Genomic DNA, 17,044 nt, shown 5'->3' on the forward strand with positions numbered 1-17,044 from the left:
AAATAATTAAGACAAGCGTACAACAAGCTGTGACACAAGTCCTTTCTGAACTCCAAATCCTATCCTCCTGAATACAAACTCGTTAGAACCAACTGTCATTAGGTTGTAGTCCATTATTTTCTGCAATCACTAAAGCAGCTTAACAGATTGTTGTGCCAAGAAAATAACAGTGTCGAAACTGAACGGAAGGAAACAACGCTGGTTAACTCTACAAGCCTCCTCAAGTTATCACACAATAAGAAAGAGAAAGCACATAAAATGAGACATGACTTTTGTATGAACACTCTTACGTGGTATGTGCGTGAAAAGTTAATTTTTTCAAGATGGGGTTTTTATCTTCAGATTTCCTAGATGAAGATCGTGGCTTTGTAATGATGTAGAACATATGGAAAAATGTTTCAGAAGGTAGTTAGACCAACAGGTATATTCTGAATTGATGGCGCAAACTTCAATAGTGGAAGTTGTTAAGAGTTTCTAGAGTAGTGCAAGCGACTGTATTTGAGCAGAATAAGTTCAGTTAGATTTGTTTTTGTTAGTTTTTATTTGTTTTTTTTAAGGGGTTTTTTTTTTTTTTTTTTTTTGGTTTTGTAGTGGATAATCCACGAAAAAAAGAAAATGATGATGTTTTTTTTTTTTTTTTTAGTTTTTTTGTAGTATATACTCTATGAATAAAAGAAAATGTTGTTGTCGTTATTGATATTTTTTTTATTTATAGTATATACTCTCCAAATAAAAGAAAATGTTTTTTTTATATATTCTTTCAATAAAAGAAAATGTTGGTTTTGTTGTTGTTTTTAAGTGGAAATTTTATTTATAATGATAACAAATTTTACAAATAATTAAGACAAGCCTACAACAAGCTGTGACACAAGTCCTTTCTGAACTCCAAATCCTATCTATGACAGTGATAGTTTCACTTTTCGTATCAGAATAGATTCAACAGTTTCTAAAATTAAGGAAGAGATCCGAAATAAGTTGAATGAATTATGTACAAAAAGATTTTGATGTATGGATTTCTCGGATGGTAAGCGATCTATCATTGAAACTGATGCCGAGCTGTAAGCCATATATTGCTTGTTATAGTTCCGCGAAGCATATAAGCATGATTGATTTTAATGTAGTGTTGGGTTTGTCTTTTTCAATTATTGTTGGGAATTGTGATAGTGAATAGAGTACTAACTCAGGTGGTTCTATTTTTCTTGACCATGATATTGAGTTTACTCGTGAAAACAAGACGAAGACTTGGGCTAAGGTGTTTACACATGTTGGACAGAAATTTAAAATACCATGTGATTTCCGTGTGAAGCTAACCATGTACTCGATTGAGATGGGATATAAATACTTGTATATTGCAAGATCTCTCAGGGTTGTTAGATCAAATGAGGTTGAGTTTGAGGATGTCATAGTTCATCATGTCAACGTGGAACACAGGTCTTGTAGGTGTTGTTACTGGCAGATTGACGGTTTCCCCGGCCTATGTATATGCAGTGGCGTCTATTATTAGTTCTGGTGGTTCAGTATACTCATTCATTGATCCGACTTTCGCTGTCTCTTATTTCTCCTAGTCGTACTCCCACTCAATTCATCCTATTGCAAATATTGAGATGCTTATGGAGATTCCTGAAGATTGTGATATAATGTCACCTGATGTTAGGAGAGGTCCTGGAAGGCCGAAGAGAAAGAGGATTGAAATCACAGGAGCAAGCCGGAGACATATTCATTAGAAGCTATTGCAATTGATTGAACTTCTTGTTTTTTGTTAGAGATATTATTCTTTTGAAATTCTTTTTTTCATAGATGGATAATATTAGTAGTTAAGACATACATATAACAAATAGTATTAAATATTAGACTGGAGTTGTTTAATTCATTACCACTCTCGTACCAATATATATGCAGTATTTATTTTCATGGTTGGAAGTTTGTTTTTACAGGTATATGGTTAATAACTTAATATCAAATTTATGTACTAAAGCTACACATGCATACTACCAATATGCATACCAATATGCATGTGTATAGTGCACCTACATACACCAGTTTGCATGTGCTTTTCTTTCTACCGTGCATACACATAATATTATTAGTTCTCCCACTCTACTTATTCATAGTATGTAATTATTTGTTTTTTAATTTTTACATACTTTAAGACTCCAAAATTTTATTGGCTTCTAAGCGCAAGACGCATATATATACACAAATAAAGACCAAATTTATATACTAAACCTTAGAATATCCAAAGGTGTGATGCATGGCAACATTGGACTGATAAAACAACCGTAGAAATGATGGCCAAAACTTTACGAGATAAATGGCTAACGAGTGAAGCTTTAAAATGCAAACAATTTTAATACATTCTCATGTTAGTAGTTCTTTTTGTATGCGCCTTTGCTATTTAATTTGCAAGTCTCTTTGGTTCAATATCCCCCGCCATCGTTGCTACCAAATTTATGTACTAAACCTTCACATGCTTATTGGAGAAACATGATCCAAAGAATGCTTGTCTATCACCACTTTTCAAGTGTTACTTAATGACTCCCTTCTCAAAAAATTCAAACCTCGATCGATAGGATGATGACAAGGGGACCCTTTGTCCCCTTATTTTTTTATCCCGGTTTTCTCGACTCTCTAGGCTTCTTGCTAGAGATGAGCAGGAGGGTAAGATACATGGTATCAAAATCAACCCCCCTACTACCACACACACACACACACACACATTTACTCATCTAATGTATACTGATGATCCGATCATCTTCACCAAAGCAAACCTTACAGATTGGTCACTTTAGAAAGCTCCTTAATTGATGACTATCATCAGAGGCATCCGACATACAATTAACTTTGATAAGTCCAAAGATGTTCTTCAAGAGGAATGTGAGATTCAAACAAGCTTAGGCTTAAAAGATTCTCGAAAATGAGGCAGTCCGGAGAAAAATATCCGGATATTCTGTAATGTTATCCCAAAAGAAGGTTGAAGATTTTGAGTATTTGGTGGACAATGCCCACAAGAAGATCAAGGGCTGGAAAGCCAAAGTGTTGTCTCAGCCGGAAGAGTTACTCTTATCAACTCGTGGGCCCAAGCAACACCTCTGTATGCTATGTCCACCTACATGCCTCCAGTTTCGACTTGTGATAAAATTGATAAAGCATGTAGGGACTTCTTCTGGAATGGGACAAAAACCTCAAAAAGTGTACACACCATTAGGTAGGAACACATAGGATAGGAACACATATGTAAACCTAAAAAACATCGAGGGTTGGATTTTAGAAAAACTAGGGATATGAATGTGGCCATGTTGGCAAAGTTGCCATGGAAGGCTGCCACTGATGTGGAGTCTATGTGGACTAAAATTTTGTATAGCATATACAACAAGAACTGGATTGGGGATGTTGAAAGGCCCCCTGACTATGCCTCTTTCTTTTGGAAGGGTATACATAGGGTGTTCAACACTATAAGTGGGGGGCTTATTTGGAATATACATAATGGGAATACTACTTCAATTCTAAATTAAAGATCCTTGGCTAGTTTGCAAATGGGAAGCCAAGGACTCATAAAGAACTGGGTATCAATAACCCTGCTCTAGAGAATATGTATGTGTCGGGCTTGTTTAAAGAAGATGGGTCCGATGGGACACGATCTTTTAGCTCTTCATTTTGAGCCATTTATAAGGCAAAAGATCCAAGAGGTTGTTGTTAGACCTTTAGGGGCTAGCAAGGACAAAATGATATGGTGTGAGGATAGGTCTCAAGCTTAACTATTAAAAAAACCGCTCTACTCCTTTTGCTACATCATAAAGAATGGGAGGGACATTCATCAAATTATAGCTCAAAGACTATTTCTCATCCGAAGTCCAAGCTACCAAATACTAGCACACAATTGTTCATCTAGAAACTATATATGCTTGGACTACCATTGGGGATAGATTGGCCCCAAAGAAAGTACCAGGTGATCTATCTTGTCCTTTTAATTACAAGACTTTGGAATTTGACATACACTTGTTCTTTGAATGTGAATGGTCCAAAGCCTTGTGGTTTGCCTCAGAACTGGGCTAAAAGGTGGTTGGCCCTGAAAAGAGAACCATAAAAGGCTGGGTGGAAACCTTCATATATATCCTGGAGTCATAGCAATCAGGAGTCTACATCATTTGCAGGAGTTTTGGCTTGTTGTATGCTCAATAACATATGGAAAGCCAGAAATGAGATCAAGTTTGAACAGAGGAAAGCAAATAGAGATAGGGTGATAAGAAGAAGTTCTTTGGAGGCTTTGAAATGTATGCAAGCCTTCAAAGAAGAGGAATTTTAGTGATTATCCAAATGCCTTTTCCAATATGTGGTTATCAGGTTTGATGTTGCGTTTCGACAGGAAACTGGATGGGCAGCATGCAGCTGGATGTATTGCAAGCAATGATGAAGGTAGAATAGTGGGAGCTGCAACAAGGAGGTTCAAGGCAAGAAATGCAGAAGAAGCAGAGATGATGGCAGTAGAAGTGGCAGTTCGAATGACACTAACAACAGGATGGAAGGAATTTGTTTTTCAAGGAGATTGTGCGAAGGTGATCAAAGCATTCACAGGCCCGAATTGTCTTTGGGTTCTGGAAAGCTTGAGAGACTCTATAAACAATCTTTTAACTTCCTTGCTTTATAGTAGGTTTTTTTGGATTAGTAGGAGTTTTAATGGGGATGCCCATGATTTAGCTAGCTGGACTAACCAACAGTTAAGTATGATCAGTCTTCCAAAGTGTATGCTGGATCAGAATATACAGCCTATGTACTTCTAAGGTAATAGCTATAGTATGGGTAAGTTAGTATCAGAAAAAAAAATGATGGAGAAGAGACGGAGAAGAAAGAGGGAAAATTTTACATTTTTCGTGGGGACAGTTCTACCTCTAAAAATTGTTTGGAGGCTTTGAAATGTATACAAGCCTTCAAAGAAAAGGAATTGACTGCTGGCCCTAAACCAATTCTGAATTTGAGTGATTATCTAAATGACTTTTCCAATATGTGGTTATCAGGTTTGATGTTAGCTTTTACAGAAAACCGATGGGCAAGAGGCTGGATGTATTGCAAGCAATGATGAAGGTAGAATAGTGGGAGCTGCAACAAGGAGGTTCAAGGCAAGAAATGCAGAAGAAGCAGAGATGATGGTAGTAGAAGTGGCAGTTCGAATGACACTAGCAACAGGATGGAAGGAATTTGTTTTTCAAGGAGATTGTGCGGAGGTGATCAAAGCATTCACAAGCCCAAACTGTCCTTGGGCTCTGGAAAACTTGAGAGACTCTATAAACAATCTTTTAATTAACTTCCTTGCTTTGTAGTAGGTTTTTTTTGGATTAGTAGGAGTTTTAATGGGGATGCCTATGATTTAGCTAACTGGACTAACCAACAATTAAGTATGAGCAGTCTTCCAAAGTGTATGCTGGATCAGAACATACAGCCTATGTACTTCTAAGGTAATAGCTATAATATGGGTAAGTCAGTATCGGGGAAAAAAAATGATGGAGAAGAGACGGAGAAGAAAGAGGGAAGATTTTACATTTTTCGTGGGGACAGTTCTACCTCTAAACTAAAAATTGTGGGTGTTGCTGACGTGGGGCTGCCACCTATTTAGACACATCAGTAGGTTGAAATAGTAGGTCATATAAGTAGGTCTGTCTAGCAGTGGCTCTTTGAGTACTGTTACGGGGACAACCATTGTCTTGTAGATGACTAACAACCTGGCCAATGGTATAATGTCACGTCACGCAAGAGAAACTTGCTACTTATTCAATCTTGCTTTGAAAAAAAATAAGAAGAAAAAGAGAGGCAAGATTAGGAAAGCAAGAAGTTCATCTTGTTCAATTGTAACAGGCCATGGTTGCCTCTTCATCTTTGACCATGTTTGCCCAAATAACCGTCGTGACTTCCATCACTACCAATTTTTTCAAATCTTGAGAAAATACAAATATTTGGACTGAAAAACTCTGGTTAAAAAGATTGACAACATCGAATCACGTAGAGAAAGTTAAATTTTGGTAGATATTCAAAAATTGCTCCTTTCCAAATTAAATACAAAAGATTGTAGTGTTTTTTAACAAAAAATACAATTTTTAAAACCTACAATTTTCATTATATTATTTTGCATTCCTAATTAAGCCCTTGGTACGGTTAAGCAAATTTGGAAGGATGAAGTGGTTTTCTGATGAAGAGAGTTGTGTATCTTTTTGTTGTTATTTTGTTTTGTTTTTCTTAACCAAAAATAAGAAAATAAAAGAGAGAACCGGATGAAAGAGTTGTAAGTTTTTCAACTACAATGTGGCTTTAATTGAGGGTCCTGTATTGGGCACTCATCAAATTGGATTGGGCAACCCCCAAAAAAAAAAGAAATATTACAAGTTTGCCATCAAAGCCCAGGCCCAACGACCAATCCAACCGGTCTCGCCATAACGAAACCCTCGGGTTGTTTGAGTGCGATGGTTTGAATGTACACTCAAACAGTCTCGCCATGTAGTTTGAATGTACACTCAAATGATCTCGCCATGTAGTTTGAATGTACACTCAAACGACCTCACCATGTAGTTTGAGTGTACACTCAAGTGGTCTATGCGTGTTGTTTGAGACAAAACTTTTAGTTTTTAGATAGACGATATGGCGGGGTCGTTTGGGCAGTCTCTAGGACGACATGGCGGGGTGGTTTGGGGACTCTCAATCTTGGGCGACATGGTTAGGTCGTTTGAACTTAAAAAATTCGGTTTGTTTGTCATGATGTTCATTTTAAAAATCAACTTCCACTTAATCAACCCAAACTCGAAATAACTTCATCAAGCTTAGGCAAACTCGAACTCAAGTTTAATCAACCCAATCTTCCACCCAAACTCCAAAAAAAAATCAAGTTTAATCAACCCAATCTTCCACCCCAATCAAGTTTAATCAACCCAATTAAATTTAATCAACCTAATCCAGTTTAATCAACCCAACCAAGTTTGAATATATACTCAAACGGGACACGACTCGAATTGGGTGAACTCGCCAACTTCAATTCCCATTGTTGATTCATAACTCAACACTCGGCGCATGAAACAAATGTAAACGAAGTTTTTTTGTTTTTTTTCACAAGGAGAGATGATACCGGCTAAAAAGGTTTGAAAAAAATGGTAGCCGGTATGCGTTGAGGGGGGGGGGGGTTGTATTGGGCTAGTGTTGTTGGACTTAGTTGTCGGGCTTGGGCTGTTAACCTGAAGACATATTTTATTCTAAACAAGAAGATTAAGACAGATTTTATTCTAAACAAGTAAACAAGAAGATTGTAATGGGCTTGCCCACGAACTAGCTAGTGGGCCTGCATTTATGTGATGAATCATGAATGATGCTCGATCTCAATGACAATCCAAAGGTATAAAGTTCGAATCAGATTATTCCCGCCAGTCTATCTAAGGGTCCTAAAAACTCGCATATAATAACTTGAGAAAGTTTCGAACCTGCGGGAGTTGGAGCAATGTTTAGATCGGACGAACGTAAACAACTTGATCGAAGAACCACGTGTAATCGCCATAACACGATGTTATATAATGGACTTCACCAAACCACAAATCTCATTATTTTGCAAACCAAGAGAAGAGAAGATGATTAATTTACCTGTTGGGTTTTAGTTTCCAACCTACGGATGAAGAAGTTATTTACTATTTAGTAAATAGAGTTGGTGAAGAAGTTCTTAATATTATAAAGGATATAGTAGAAATTTATGGGAGCCGGAAAGGAGCCGGGAGATGTTCAAGGGAGTTCAGCCGATGAGCTTTATGTTTACACGCTGGTCAAGAAGAAGTTTGGTAATGGAACTTACTTCGATCGAAAAGACGGCGCATGAACGGGAAGGGTCGGAAAAGCCAAAAGATTTACGATTCGGTGAATAAGTCCAAGGTCGTCGGATATGTGAGGACGTTGAATTTTTTCTTGGATGCTGGTACCCAAAAAGATGCTATTGGTAGCTGGATAATGCATGAGTACATGCTGGAAGAACATCCATGTGATCAAGAATCGTGGGCTCTATGTAGGATCAAGAGAGGGAGGGGTAATGAATCTTCATCCCTAAGTCCGCGACTTTTGCCTTTAGAAACCGATGCTCGCTAAGAAAAAAGAAACGCAGAAGAACATATGCGTCCGACGATCAGTATGAGGTGGCATCATTGGAGGAGGCCTTGAACAATTTAAACAATCCAGCAAACCACAAAATACTGAGTGATCTACTGGCGGACGACAACCCTTCTCAGGGTGATACAACGACTGAAGATTTCGAGAACCCCTTTGAGTATTTTACTAATCCAGCAAACAGTGAATTATTCAATGATATAATGATGGACGTCAGTGATCTACTAGAGGACGACAAGCCTTCTCAACACTGAAGATGATGATGTTGCAAGTTTCGAGAAGGACGTGGAGTATTTTAGTTCCGAGCCTCCTCCTCATTGCGGTAATGAGACTGCGTATTCATGGAAGTCTGCTCATGCTCAGCAAGAAAAGAAATGCAGAAGCGTCTGCCTTGAAACATCCATCTTCGTCCAAGAAAGAATTCTAATTTGTATTGTATTGGTTGTTTTAAATTCTAGAACTACGTGTGCTTGATCCCAGTAAGTGAGGCACCCTGGCCTCCAGGGTACGTAGGCAGCCCATGAAGTAACTTGGGTGCAGCACCAAAAAAAAAAAAAAAAACAATGTATCAGATTTGTATATTAAATGTTTTGCTTTTAAGTATATCTACTATTGGTACATTCTTCAGAGAAAATAACAAAGAACAAAAACAATGGCAACACTGCCATGGATATCCTAAACACTTCATATAGTACTTTTCAACCGTGTAGGAGAACAGAACAACAACCAATTGAAGGTACAACTGTACAACCGTCTAAGTAGAAGCCAAATTAAGTCAATGCAACCTGATTTCTCACATCACATGTACAAGACATCTACTGTATACAATTGACGGCAATCCGGAGTAAATGATTTCAACTTCGTTAGGTGAGTCCGATCTCACTGTGCTTGGCCTGGCCTACCCTGTAAAATTTGTACTCAGCGGAACCGACAACAATGTCCTGCTTTCTTAAAGCTTCATTTCGAGGTTGATTTGAGAAATAAAAATGGCATGTAGTTTCTGAACAACCAAGGGCAAGTTGACGGCTCAACAAAGATACCACCAAATTTAAAAAGAGTTGTGAACTTGTGAGGCATCAACAATATCATGATGTGCGGGACTAAGTTCTAGTATTAACACAAAGATGAAGACATTAACAATTTTTTTTTGCAAAAAAAAGCAAGCAGTTTTGTATTAACTTCGAAAAAATCTTTACAAGTACATTTGAAGACATCAGGTCTTTCTCGGGTAATCCCTCCTCAAAAGCAACTTCTATCTATGGCTTTATAATCTTAGCCTTACATATTGTAATCCATTCCTATGCTCTTCAAGGATTTTGTCCAGTTCCTTCGTTTGGGGGTTAGTAAAGATGTTACTACCCTTTGACCCTCTTAAAGAGTCCAGAAAAGCCGCTGCTCTGTTGGCCTCCCCTGTAAACATGGTCAATTAGCACTTCTTGAAGTTGTTGTTTCTCAGAGCAGTGTTCTTTCTTCTTTGATGTGTCTAAGATCCATCTCCATTCTTCATGTGCGACTTGTACATTTCTTTGGAATCCCATGCGCTGACTACCTCCTTCCGTATCTTGCTCGTGTAATCACAGTTGAAGAACAAGTGACTAGTGTTTTCTCTCTTTGTTGCAGAATATACATTTAGAGGCAATTAGAGCTGTTTTTAATATCTTGATCCTCACCAGTTTATCTTGTGTGAGAAGCGCCTCCTGAGAGTACCTGCCACATTTAGAACTTGTGCCGAGGTAAAGACCATTTCCCCATATTAACAATTTTTGATACATGTACGATTACCAGAAATCCCTGCAAGTGCATGACCCGTCCCTAAAATGATGAAATCTGTTTAAATCTCTAACGATAATATCCCTTTCCACAATGTCACTGATAAGCTTGAAGGCCTCGTGACAGTTCCAACACATTCTCAAGTTTTTCATCACTCTAACTGTCACCCCTTTGGGAATGTTTATCAAGGCAAATCCTAACGCCAATTTCTCGCTTGTGGAGACCAACAATAGTCTCTTCACTTCCTCTTCAACGTCGACAAACACTAATCCTTTTCTAGCACTTACATACCCCCTCTCCTTCATTCTCAGTTGTAGTTCCTTCAATACAGTCGCGATTTCTGCTTCTTGCGTGCATGAAGACAAATCTCTAGCGTAGAATATGTAAGTTGCATCTTTGATCTCAACCCAACTCGCCCGGGTTCTTTTTCGGATACCATGTCGCTTCATCTCAGACCGTATTTTATAGGCATTATCCCACTTCCCAATTTTGCAAATGAATTTGACATTGTCACATATGCACTGCAACTTGTTGGTTTGAATCGATTAGCCTTTGTCCAGCCTCAACGGTGATATCTAACCTTCCATGAGTCCTACTAGCCGATAGAAGTGAACCCCACAACAATGCTGCCTCTTTGGCTTCTGTATGAAATAGTCTTAGCCAACTGGTGAGCTTCATCAAGGCGACTGTGCGACCGAGCATATCAACAGTCACAGATGTAATGTTTTGCATCGGGAACTATCCCATACTTTGTGTACATTGAATTCAAATATTCAAGGCCTATGTCAACAAGACCTGAATGGTTACAAGCATGCAAAACGCCAAGAAAAGTTACATCATTGGGTTTAATTCCCCTTTCAAGCATCTCTTGAAAGAGGTCTAGTGACAACTTCCCCCCCATACTTTGCGGCTCCCACAATCATTGATGTATATGGAATAACGGATGGGTTCTCAATCATCCGAAAAACCTTATTCGAATATGTAATGCAACCACATTTGGCGTACATGTCAACCAGTGTACTCGCAATCACATCACTACCATCATAACCACGGCGAAATACAGCTCCATGTGCTACTTTCCCTGCAGCCTAACCTACCCAAGCTTGCACAAGCACTAATTAAAGATGTTCTTATTCAAGAACAGAAATGAAAGAAGAAGAAGAAGAGGATTAACCTCAAAACATAAAATTGAAATTTATTTCTCTCAAAAGATTCTTGTTATACATTCATCTATATATACTCTACTTCTACAATCTAATTAACTATTCTCGACTAGGATGAGATGTGTCGAAAAACGGTTACAAATGAGAATATGAAAGAAAGTTGAAATTTGGATGTCTTCAATCCTTTGACTTTGTCTTGATCCTTTGACTCGTATGATGCTTATTACCTTCCCTCGAGCTGAAGGGAGATGCTCGAACTGTAAGCTTGGAAATTAACTGAAGAAATATAATCGTGAAGTAGATAATCCCTTTGTGAAGACATCAGCAGTTTGATCAGCTGTACAGATATACTTAATGTCCAGAAGCTTGTTGATGACCAGTTCTCTGACATAGTGGTAGTCTACCTCTATGTGTTTGGTTCTTGCATGGAAGATGGGATTGCTTTATAAAGAAATGGCACTAATGTTGTCACACCAAAGCACAGGTGGATGACTAAGTGGTACTTGAAGATCCTTCAACAAAATACATAACCAATAAATCTCGACAGCTGTATATGCAAGACTTCTGTATTCGGATTCTGTACTTGATCTTGAAACCGTGGATTGTTTCTTTGCACACCATGAAATTAGATTAGAACCAAAGTAAATGCAAAAACCAGTTACAAACCTTCTATTAGTTGGATTTCCTGCCCAATCTGCATCAGAATATGCTGTAATTTGACCTGAACCTTTTTGAAAGTAGATACCTTTATCAATAGTACCTTTAAGATACCTCAACAATCTCTTTACAGCAGCATAATGATTTGTAGTTGGTTACTACATATATTGGCAAATTTGATTCACTGAAAATGAGATATATATCTAGTCTGGTCCACGTGAGATACTGAAGTCCTCCAACAAGTGATCTATACTCTGTTGGATCTGGAAGAGGATCACCACTATAAGGATCAAGCTTAATAGATGTTGAGCAGGGTGTTGAACATGGTTTTGCTCGATCATTTTGCTTTCTCCAAAAGATCATATATATATTTAGTTTGTGACAAAATAGTCCTTTTGAATCTCTCTTGACCTCCATTCCCGGAAAGAAATAAAAGCCGAGCCAAGATCCTTCATGACAAATGTATGACTAAGTTTTGAATTAAGGAAGAATAATAAAATGATGAGGTCCCCAGAATCAATATATCATCTACATATACTAGAATATATCTTTGTTGTATGATCTTGTACTCTGATAAACAGTAAAGGATCTACCTTTGATGTAACAAAACCATGAGAAATAAGTGTTTTAACCAATTCTTCATACCAAGCACGAGGTGCTTGTTTGAGCCCATATAAGGACCTGTGAAGCTTACAGACGTGTGCTGGCTTTTCTGCATCAACAAAACCTTGAGGTTGTTGCATATAAACCTCCTCTTTCAAATGTCCATGGAGAAAAGCATTAGTAACATCGAGTTGCCTAATATCCCAATCATGTTGAACAGCTAATGATAAAATCATCCTTATAGTAGCTGGTTTTGCAACAGGACTAAAGGTTTCAGTGAAATCGACACCTTTTTCCTAACTGAACTCTCTAGCAACCAATCTTGCCTTATGTTTATCTATACTCCCATCTGGTTTCTGCTTTAACTTAAAAACCCACTTTGAATCCACTAAATTCTGACTAGGATCATAAGGAACTAGACTCCATGTATTGGTCTTCAACAAGGCATTAAATTCTATTGCCATTGCTTGTCTCCACTGAGAATCTTTTACAGCTTGTTTGAATGTAGTAGGTGTAGGTGGAAGTTTTTGAACTGTAGTTGATAGGGCTAATGGTAAGGGATGTTTAGTGGCCATGTAAGATTTAGGTTTGAATATGCCACATTTTGATCTTGTTTGCATGAATTGATTATTGGAAGAAACACTGGGTGAAGACTCAGGAGAATGAGATAAGGATGAATTGATCATAGAATTGACTAATGTAGAAGTAGTTGAAGATTGAGTTTGATGATAATGAAAGGATTTTTGGAAAAATTGAAAAGAGTAGGGTATAGTGTTGTCAGGCATGGTGTCAGAATTCTTGAAAATATTAGACTTAAAAGGAAACTCTGTTTCATTAAAAACAACATTTCGTGAAACAAAAACTTTACCAGTCAAAGGTAAACAAAAAATATCATGCATTTTGAAGCAAGATTTTGAATTTCTAGGGTAAACAGGATGAAGAGCACGTGTTTTGAATAAGCAAACCTTGACCACTTCCAACTAACACCTTATCATTGCCCCGGTAAGAAGATGGTCTGCGAGATATTTGAAATATCGGATGTAATATGATGAGATCTTGATGTCGACATACCAAGTAGGTGTAGATCCCGAAGAATATGCATGAGAAGCATAATTTCTTTGTTGGTGCATGATAAGCATAATTTGTTGTTGGTGCATGAGGAAAATCTAAAGCAAAATGATTCTGACCCAATCCTTGACTTGCATATGAGAAGTCATCATAATTGATAGAGCTTGAGCTTGGTCCACCATAAGAAGAAAACCCCATATTCCCATCATTCTCATTATAAACAGAATAAGAACTTGAAGTAGCATTAGTAGGATCATTGTAAGAAAAATTATATCCAGGAGAGTATGCATTACTATTAGTAATGCTAGCCATCATAGCTAGCTTGGCTGGAGGAATTCTTCCGGCATAAGAATGACTCATTCGGTGATGACAATCAATTGCAAGATGACCTGTCTTGCTACATACTTGACAAATAGATCTGTTACCTTGATTAGAAAATTGACCCCTTGAGCTATTATTTCCACCTCTGTAATTTGGACTATGGCCTCTGTAATTTGAACTGTGACCTCTGAAATTGCCACCATTGAATTGAGAATTTCCACCATTCTTAAAATTTCCTCTAAAATTTCCACCTCTGTTATTCTGCCAATTGCCTGTATAAGCACCCCTATGATTTCCATTATGGTTATAATATCCTCCATGATTATTCTGATTCTGATAATTGCTTACTGTTGAAAAGGCATGTGAACTTCCATCATGTATATGCCCAATTTGATCTTCCATTGACAATTCCTCACTACAACAAGGCATGTAACTCATCCGAGTAACTAGATCCTTTCTAGTTATGATGGAGGTAACAAATGGTTTATAATCACTTGTAAGACCAGTAGAATCTGATACACTAAACCTTGCTCTTGTCACAGGGAACTCCAGCGAAGAACAAGATGATCGACTATCTTCTTTATATTATGAAGATCTTGTGTAATAGTTAAATTTCCCTTCTTTTGAGCTTGTAGCTTAGCTTTTAGCTGCATAACATGTCTTTGTTGAGATTGTAGAGAATCTAGTTTCTAATATTTTCGAGTTCATGAGCATTCGACACTCCCACTACATATGGTAGTAATTCACTTGACAATGTGGCATTTAGCCAAATCAATAGAGTTTGATCCCTTCTCACCCAATCACAATATAAAGGATTAACCTGATTACTTTCATTGCCCATATCATCTCTCAAGTATTCTTCAGGACACTTTTCTTTACCGGTTACCAAATTTGTAAGATTAAAATTTCTCAATATTGGTCTAAAACATGATTTCCATTGTAAATCATTTTCTCTATCAAGTTTCCAAGGTAACAAGATTAGAAATATTCTCAAAAGATAAATTTTGAAACGAACTCACTAAAGATGATGCATCTTGAGTAACAGCCATTGAACCAATAACCGGAGAAAATCCGATTAATGAAAATGAGCAGCCATTGAAGCACTAGAAACTTGTGAATTTGGTGGAATTCGATCATTTACACCATTTGCACCACCATTTAGGTTGGTTTCTTGATTCATGGTTGAGTTTGAAATTGATAGTTGATGATGATTTTGAAATGAAACTTGATTATTTTTTGTCATTTGAAGAAAAAATTTGGATCTATTTGATACCGTAAGGTAATTGAATGCTCCGATACCATAAAGATGTTCTTATTCAAGAACAGAAATGAAAGAAGAAGAAGAAGAGGATTAACCTCAAAACATAAAATTGAAATTTATTTCTCTCAAAAGATTCTTGTTATACATTCATCTATATATACTCTACTTCTACAATCTAATTAACTATTGCTGACTAGGATGAGATGTGTCAGAAAACGGTTACAACAGAATAACAGAAAGTTGAGCTGGATGTCTTCAATCCTTTGACTTTGTCTTCAGTCCTTTGACTCTGTATGATGCTTATTACTAATAATGCTTCCTAAAGTAAAATGATTCGGCGACATGGACACAATAAATTCCCTAAACAACAAGAGTGCTTTCTCCCCTAATGCATTCTGCACATACACTGCTATCATAGAAGTCCAAGAAACTACATTCCTATAAACCATCGTATCAAAAAAAAAAACGAGCTTCAACAACATCATTACACTTCCCATACATATTGATAAGCGAAGTACAAACTCCAATATCATCTTTTAAACCAATAATCTCAACATGGGCATGAATTTTTCTACCATTTTCAACGTCCGAAAGAATGGAACAAGCATTTATGACAGTAGTGAAGGTAAACGAATTAGGCAAAACATGAGTTTTTAACATCATTTCAAAAACCCCAAGAGCCTTTTGAGGTTTTCTACTGTTAATATTTTCAAGTCTTACATAGGCGTTCAGAAGATGGTTTGCTGTAATGGTATGATTCAGGAATCCAGCTTTTACGATGTTGGGGTGGACTGAAATGATAGAATTGAAGGTTTTAGAGTTTTGGAGGTGTTGAATGAAGTGGGGGCTTGTGTGGAAGTTTTGGCGGAAAGGTGAATCTTCAACAACAGGTTCATATTTATTACTTAATATTTAGTGTCAGTTGGGGTATTTTGGTCATTGTAACATGGAAAAAATTGTTCTTGCTAACAAGTATGCAAAAAGTTGAATTTGAGGTCCAAGAAAGAAAGAGAAGCAGACAATTTTTTTTTTTTTTTTTAGGTAAAGTAGACCAGTGTTTTTTTTAAGTGTTTTAAGTGTTTTTTTTTTTCCATTGGTTTGTTTTTTGGTGATCTCTTTTGTATTGGAGAAATAAATGGAAGATATAAAAATATAATATTACTCTAGAATGGTAGATTAGGACATTCTAGAATAATAGCAAAACACTCATCATCGGTTTAATCTACTATTCTAGAGTAATATTGGGTAGATTAGGACATTCATCATCGGCGCGGTTGATGTTTGGCCGTAACGCTCAATGCACTGCTTTTGTTTTATAACTATTCAATAAGGAATGCACTAGAGTTTTGCTGACATTTATTGTGTTTACTTGCAGACTCAGGATGTAAATTCTGCAATGGAGGCTTCAAGGAAAGCCCAGAATGCTTTCGCGGTCGCCAGTGCTAGTCTGGAAGAGTCACGGTATGAGGGCATCTCTTCTGTTAAAAGGGTCCTTGATTTCAATTTCCATGATGTACAAGGACTATTGCGTCTTGTACGGCTTGCAATGGAAGCTATAAGCCGTTGAATTAAACTTTTGTAGCAGAGATATTGTCAATACTCTGAATATCTTTTGTTTTTCCGGTTTACTTCCTTGGAAGCAGACTGTAATGGAGGATATGAAGGAAGGAGCAGGGGTGGAGGTTTATCAGTTCCACTGTATGATACTTCTGCCCTAGGTATGCAGGTTTAGTTTAACTGTCTATCTTTCAGTTGTTTTCCGTCCTCTATATTCAATGATTCAAGTTCTTTATATTTTCTTCTTCTTCCCATATATAGGTTATATTTTACGGCTTCATGAAAATATGAAATAGAGGATTGCAGATACTAGTCCTTTGTTGTGTGATAAATGAGACAAAGTAGAAGAAGATAGAGAAATACGTGACAGAATTTAGTTGGACTTTTTTGTACAACACTTACCTGTAGGACGCTGAGCTCTCTCCCTTAAAAAAAAAAAAAAAGCTAAGCTCTTCAAAAAATGTGTGGCATTGTTGCCTTTCTTTTTTAGCAATTATTCCTTTTCTGACTTTTATTCTCTTTC

General features: G+C 37.2%; 1 pseudogene; it reads right to left on the reverse strand.

The window, feature by feature from the left end:
• Window positions 1–9,889: 9,889 nt before the first annotated feature.
• LOC147473851 (pentatricopeptide repeat-containing protein At4g15720 pseudogene) lies at window positions 9,890–16,177 on the reverse strand (annotated as a pseudogene).
• Between the last annotated feature and the right edge of the window lie 867 nt (window positions 16,178–17,044).

This window comes from Coptis chinensis, unplaced genomic scaffold (genome assembly GCF_015680905.1).
Source record: "Coptis chinensis isolate HL-2020 unplaced genomic scaffold, ASM1568090v1 utg1761_pilon_pilon, whole genome shotgun sequence".
NCBI classification, from domain to species: Eukaryota; Viridiplantae; Streptophyta; class Magnoliopsida; order Ranunculales; family Ranunculaceae; genus Coptis; species Coptis chinensis.